This window comes from Vanacampus margaritifer, chromosome 2, assembly GCF_051991255.1.
Source record: "Vanacampus margaritifer isolate UIUO_Vmar chromosome 2, RoL_Vmar_1.0, whole genome shotgun sequence".
Classification (NCBI taxonomy): Eukaryota; Metazoa; Chordata; class Actinopteri; order Syngnathiformes; family Syngnathidae; genus Vanacampus; species Vanacampus margaritifer.
In genome coordinates this window covers 52,408,637-52,415,726 of record NC_135433.1, presented here as the reverse complement: position 1 = coordinate 52,415,726, position 7,090 = coordinate 52,408,637, and positions in this window count along the sequence as shown.

The window sequence follows — 7,090 nt, the reverse complement described above, 5'->3', positions numbered from 1 at the left end:
TAAATGCATTCACTGTATGTTACTATGAAATACAGACCAAGCAAAGTTGCAGGATATTGGACATAATTTGGTCCTGAATAATATGATTTGTCAGTGTCCCAACTTTTCGTACGCAACTGTAACTGACTACAACCATAACAAAGAACCCAACAGAAATAAATTTCAATTCCTGTAACAGCTGCAGTAAAAAGTCACACATTTATTAGCAAATAAGTTGAGTTATGGTCTTACTGTATGTAAAAGTGAGAACATACTTTTGGCTGGTGAAAAAAAGGCCTCATTTAAGAGCGCGGCGGAGTCGTGTTGCTCGTCTTAGAAAGGTGGTGGTGCTGGGCCCAGCCTACTTCCATTGAGCCCATTAGGACAAAGATATATTTAGCGGAAGGAAAAAGTAAACAAGTCAGCGACAAATTGCTAGCGTTGTGGGTCCCGTCTACAGCGTGGAACTTGTTTTTCTCTTGACAAGCAGAGGCGCTAAAGCATGTAAAGAGTTGTTGAGACTGGAGTTTCACACTCTTATAGCATGCAGGTGCTCTTTTTAATGGAGGGTCCACTCCGCCAGACACTTCTTGGCCCGTGCTGAATGCTCTCAGGGTGTTTGTTTGCCTTCTTTTTTCTGATACACTGTCTATGGCTGCTTGATACCTACTCCCCTTTTCCAAACACTCTAAATTAGTGCCTCTATCATTTTTCTTTCATGCTGATGCAGCATTTAAATCTTTTCTTCTGTTTTGGCCTACAATCTTTCAGAGCATGTGTGTGCACATCCATCAGTGTGTCAGATGCCGGACAACAGTGGTGTGTGGTCAGTGCACAGTGTGTCCTCTCAGCTGTTGTTTCCAATACACAACTAACATCCTCTCTAATTCACACAAGCAGATGGTAGTGAGCTTTGTATTCGCGAATGTGTTTTTGTGCTTAAGTGTGTGTCCACTTCATTGGAGAGGCAGCTGTGGTAAAGCAGCATCCCGCTTCATGCCAGTAGCAAAAAGAACAGCCCATGTGAAACTTGCCATGTTGAAAAAGAAAAAAACAACAACACAGAAAAGCAGCAGTTAGTTTCATCAGTGGAATAATCCTTCAGATTATACGCTAGCATGATGGACAATGGACATATTGTAGTGATTTGGGTGCAGTAATCCAGCCCGGCACCATATGCAATAAACAGCAACACTCCAGAGAACAATACCCGAAAACGCTTAGCAAAACAGTCCACTTGCTACCAACTATTTGATGATGAATGTATGACAAAAGTATTGGTACATGTTACAACTACACATACAGGGAATGAAAATATGGAGTTCAGATTCAGTGGACATAAGCACCAACCTAAAACAAAATGACAAAGACATGGAAACTAAGTCAAGAAAAGCCCTGTAACTTCTGCTGCCTTTGTTGGGACACTGCATAAAATTCCTTCATCACCCCCCATCTCCAAAATGTCTTTAGCAGCAAAACTCCCTCACTTTTCGGCAAGTGCCACAGCCTTCAAAGTTGGATAGATAACAGCGCCAATGTGGTTAAAAACATCTGAAGAAGAGTAGACATATTTTGCGTGTGCACAGATGCGCAGATTACCTCTAAAAACAGTTTTTACTGGGGTTGCCGTGGGATCAATAAACCGATTCGGCAGGATATCCGTTCATCAAGGACTGCATTGGTAGCAGACTGGCTCTCACTATTTTCTACACCAAATAGCCTTTTAAAGGTCAAGCTACTTTTATGTTCACATTGGGACAGCAAAGTAGCATAGACGCTTCATTTTCCATTAATGTTATAAACATTAAATGCAACGTCACATTACGTACCTTTGTTTTATTTTTATTTTTTTAAGTCAACCGTCTAACTCCTGCCTGTACATTTCGACATTTCCCATGGACTATCGAGTTCTGTGTTGTTGCTATGGAGTATATGCCACGTAGGAGGCGGGACTTCCGACTTCCTGGTTTTCACACATCAGCTTTGTTTTCCGTTTCCTGCTTGCGAAGTGTGAGCCGCGTCCCAGTTCTTGCGCTTCCACCCTTGTGCCCCTAGGTTGCGCGTTCCCGTCGACGGGTGCGAGCGTGTAGTGTGTCTGTCTCAGTTGTCCGAAGCATTTCAGAGAGTTGAGACGCCCTGCAAGGGCGGGAGCGCGTGGTTGGGGGGAGCAAGGGTGGGGGTGCGAGTGTTGGAACGCGGCCGGAAACAACGCTGATGTGTGAAACTGCCTAACCCCAAAAAGAAACTCCCGTGAACATCCAAGTGACCATTCAAAGGTCACCAGCGCTAGGTAGAGTAGCTAAAAGTTGCACTCATGAAAGAATACTGTTACTTTTGAATAATGTATATAACTCAAGTAAAAGTAAAAATCAGTCCTCCAAATAATTACCTGAGTAAGAGTAAATACGTATTCACTAAAAAGTATGTTGCATGAAAACTACTCTGGCAAATACAATTTATGCCAAAAGTTACTTGAGTAAATATAATAGAGTAAATCTGATGGTCACACAGCTCTGTCCTGAAGCTAACACAACAATTGCTAGTTATGCTAAAACCAGCTAGCCAGGGTACAAAAGGTTTCGAGACTCAGCATGTCAAAAAAATGTAAAAGTCTTGAGATCAATCCTCAGCATCGCGATCAATCATGGCCCAGCTAAGTACATTTTGTTATGTCATTAAACTCACTTGCTGTTTTGTAATCTCAAAATAATATGTTGAAGAACATGCACAGTATTGATTCAATGTTTGGCCATCGTGTCAAAAAACCAAACAAAAACAATGTATTAAAACGGAAACAAAAATGAATGTGAACGTGCAAGAGGACAATATTTGGGGTATTTGAAGTATATTTTCCGTATGTTGGTTTGATATTTCCTACCACAACGCCTAAACTGTGTAATAGATAAGTGGTGGATTTTTGCTGTTCATGGGGGAGAGAAACAAGTAGAAAATCCTCGAGTAATCTGGGAAAAAAAAATACTTTTTCCTATAGATACTCCAAGTTGATGCACCAGTTTTCTATTACAGGGCAATTACTGTATTTCGTATTTTTGTATATTTTATTTTTTCCCCAGGTAATCCACAGCTTCCTTTATAAGGAGAACAAAATAGCTACTTTTGATTTTTACACAAAATCAAGCGAAGGCAAGATAGGCCTATTGTCACAAATGTGTGTGCTTGATCACATCTGGTGTGATGCATGAATTCTTGTCAGATGGCAACAATGCTTTCAACACAACTGAGTGTTTAGTCTGAAACTTTACAATACCATTGAAGGCAAATATTGGTGGAACAACGTCATCCTGATTCCATGTCGGTGATATTTATACAGAACAGTGAACTGGGAAAAAAAGTTGGAGGAATACCAGCTTGAACTGGCTGTGTAAAATAGGCTAAGAAAAGTTGTGATAAAACTATTATAAAATACAATGAAGGGATAGTATGTCATGCCATTATTAGTCTTCAAATATCATAAATCATATATCATAATGTTTGACAGCATTTGCTCACATTGGGCAGATGTTGCATTTGCAATGTGTCTCCTCACAGACAAAAAAATAATAATTGAGGCACCAATCAATGCCCCAATTTAGTAGTCCATCCATCCATCCATTTTCCTAACCGCTTTTCCTCACAAGGGTCGCGGGGGTTGCTGGAGCCTATCCCAGCTGGCTTCGGGCAGTAGGCGGGGCACACCCTGAACTGGTTGCCAGCCAATCGCAGGGCACACAGGGACAAACAACCATACTCGCCAATCACACCTATGGACAATTTCGAGTGTCCAATCAACCTGCCGTGCATGTCTTTGGAATGTGGGAGGAAACCGGAGCACCCGGAGAAAACCCACGCAAGCACAGGGAGAACATGCAAACTCCACCCAGGAAGGCCGAAGCCCGGACTTGATCTCACGTCCTCCGCACTGGGAGGCGGACGTGCTAACCAGTCAGCCACCGTGCCCCAATTTAGTAGTATGCTACTGAATTTGTGAAATTTTGTCAAATACTGTCTATCTAATCCAACCTCAAATGAAAAATGTGGATCTAAAAAAAAATCTCTTTGTTTTGCAGTAAGATTAGCAATTGTCGAAAGAAGCTGCAGAAGCCAAGAGACAACCAACTGAGGGCAAATGATGATTCGGTTATAAAATGGCATGATGACAGGATTGCCGGAGGATGAAACTATGTATTTCATATGGCTCTGCAATCCACCTGATTCACCACTACACCAACGGTCTAATTGGTTTTGTTCTGGTGAATCACTCCAGGTTTCCTTAATAGAAAAAGCAAACATACTGCTCTAACATTGGGTGACAAGGGCACCTTGGGTGTGCAGATGTTCGCGCAAATGACAGATGGTGGTGGCACGGCGAAGGGAGCAACGGAAGGATGTCTGCGCCAGGCTGCTGCCACATGCACACCCCCACCCCCCACCTCTTAATTTCCCCCGTTGTACTCAACAGTCCCCCCCCCAACACAAAGTCTCCAAACGGAACGTTGTGTGATGTCTTTATCGGCGTGATGTGACTCAGCAACTGCTTTTCATAAAAGTCTGGACTTCTTTTCATTCTATACAAGGAAAACCCATCATCAAAAGGCCACAGAAAGCTAATTGTATCTATAATTGACACCCATTGGAGTGCATTAGGAAAAATCAATCAATCTATCTATCTATCTAACCATAAATACATAAATATTTTTAACCCCCCCCCCCCCCCAAAAAAAAACACTGATTTTGTCTTCCTTCTTAAAATCTACTCTCACGTTACTCAAACAATAATTACCTTAAAAAGACTATTGGGTGTTTGTAGATAAATAAAGGACTGAATGATGAAATAGAGAACAATAATGTAAAGAGGAAACAAAACAACAAAACATCTGCTGTCATCATAATAACGTAATTATTTATAACAAACGTCTGAAGTTGTTGCACTATGGCCTGACTATTACTAATGTAAATGACTTCAGCTTGTTGATTATAAACCCCCTAATGGTCAATAGACAAAATATTAAGATTGCTTCCTCATACATCCTAAAAATCACAATACATACAACTATTAAAATCTATTTAAATTAATATTGAATATTATTGTTATCTAGATTGTTGTCTGTATTTGTTTGTCCAAAGCAAAAATCTGCATAATAATAATAATAATAATAATAATAAGAAGAAGAAGAATGTTAGTTGTTATTATTTTTACTTTCTTTATTAATTAAAACTCCAACATCCAATTCAAACTGAGCACACAAATCAGAACGATGCTGTCAAACAAGACACAAGAAAAAAGAAAACACACAAAACAAACAAAAGAACAATATTAGCATTTGACAATTGGAATACAGTAAATAAATAAATTGAAGTAGTAAATTGTGACAGATTAATAACAAATTGAACTTTGGTGCAGAATATTACACTCATCCGTATTCATACAATGAGATCCGATACAAGTGCTTTGTCAAATATTATTATTAATATATATTATGCACAAGTATAATACAGTGCAGTACTACACAGAATAATAATAATACCAATACTACTACTACTACTACTATTACTACTACTACTACTACTACTACTACTACTACTACTACTACTAATAATAATAATAATAATAATAATAATAATAATAACAATAATAATAATAATGAGCACCTTTCTGTGATTGGATTCCCATCTAACTTCTTAGAGCATTATTTCATTTGTGTATTATCTAAGATTTTTTTTTTAAATCACAGTTATGTCATGCAACTGTGCAAGAGGTTAAAATATTATGTGTGGTGGGCGAGCTCTGAACCCATTGGCTAGGAGTGTGTCAAAAATAAACCTTAAAATAAAACAAAGCAAATTTACTACACTGCATTGGAGCAAGTGTTACCATGTGTTAGGCTATTTATGAGGCCATTTTCTTCGCATGCAAGACAAAAACAATTCATCAGGTGTTAGTAGATTTTTTTTTTTAAGTCAGCATTTTGTGCAGACTGCATTGGAGGCTGGATGCCCAGGAAGCTGGAGAGAAGAAGAAGATTGTTCTGACCAGGTAGAGAAGATAATTACCTCCATTCATCTTCACCGGACCCCAGCATTGTTATACGATGGTGCACGTGAGGACAGGCCCACTTTGATGAATTTCCCCTTGAATTAGCGGTCACCAGTGGATCTCCAACCTGCGTCATTCTGTGTGTTCTCATTCATCATCTCATGAGGACCGTGCGCTGGACTGCATGGGTCTGTGGACTCCCAGGGAGAAAGGAGAAACTGTTAGCTCCATCATAAACACTATAGGGAGGCCATCATCACTGTTTACTAGTCTGTCTAATTGGCCAGATATCTGCTTTGTAATTACAATCTGTGCACATTGGATCATTCTTAGGCTAAATTGGTAAGTTAGTATATCATTGGCAGAGATGGGAATCTAAATTGCCATTATTGTGTATAAACCAAATCCTTACATTAGCCTAATGTGTGTGTATATTTATGATAATATTTCCACTTATGTGTTTACAAATAAAGATTTGTGAATCTAGATAATTGTGTTAAAGTGTTACATCTATTATCCTGGGGCCTCTGGGCGACCCACTTCTGTGCTACAGATGCAAAATAAAAGCTCTTACGTGCCACTACATGTCCCCAAACTCCACCTCACTTTGCCGTCAGCCCTCTGCCGTAGTGGTTAAACCTTTCAGAAGACATTTTTTTTTAGCATCTTTTGCCAAATGATCACAAAGCACATCCATTAGTATATGGTTCCCCTCAGTCCACAACAATACCACCCAAAATCCATCCTCCCTCGCCTCAGCCGCTATGCAGCTTTCAACTGGGCCAAATCCAAGTTTAACATTATTTGGCATGAGTTTGCGCAAGCTGCGCGAATGAACGCAGCTGAACCTTGCAGTGCAGTGAAAAAATCAGCACGATGAATCAGAGCGATTTGTTGTGATGGTCTTTTCTGTCGAGCGCAAACGGAGCTACAGTAATCCCTTACAAAGCTTCTATTTTTAACACGTTTGAAGACAAGCTCACATTGTCTGTGGGTAATTAAGGGGATGTACCTGTTGCCAAGGACAACATTTGTTTGGAATATTGATTTCGGGGAGATGAGAAAAACGTAATCCAT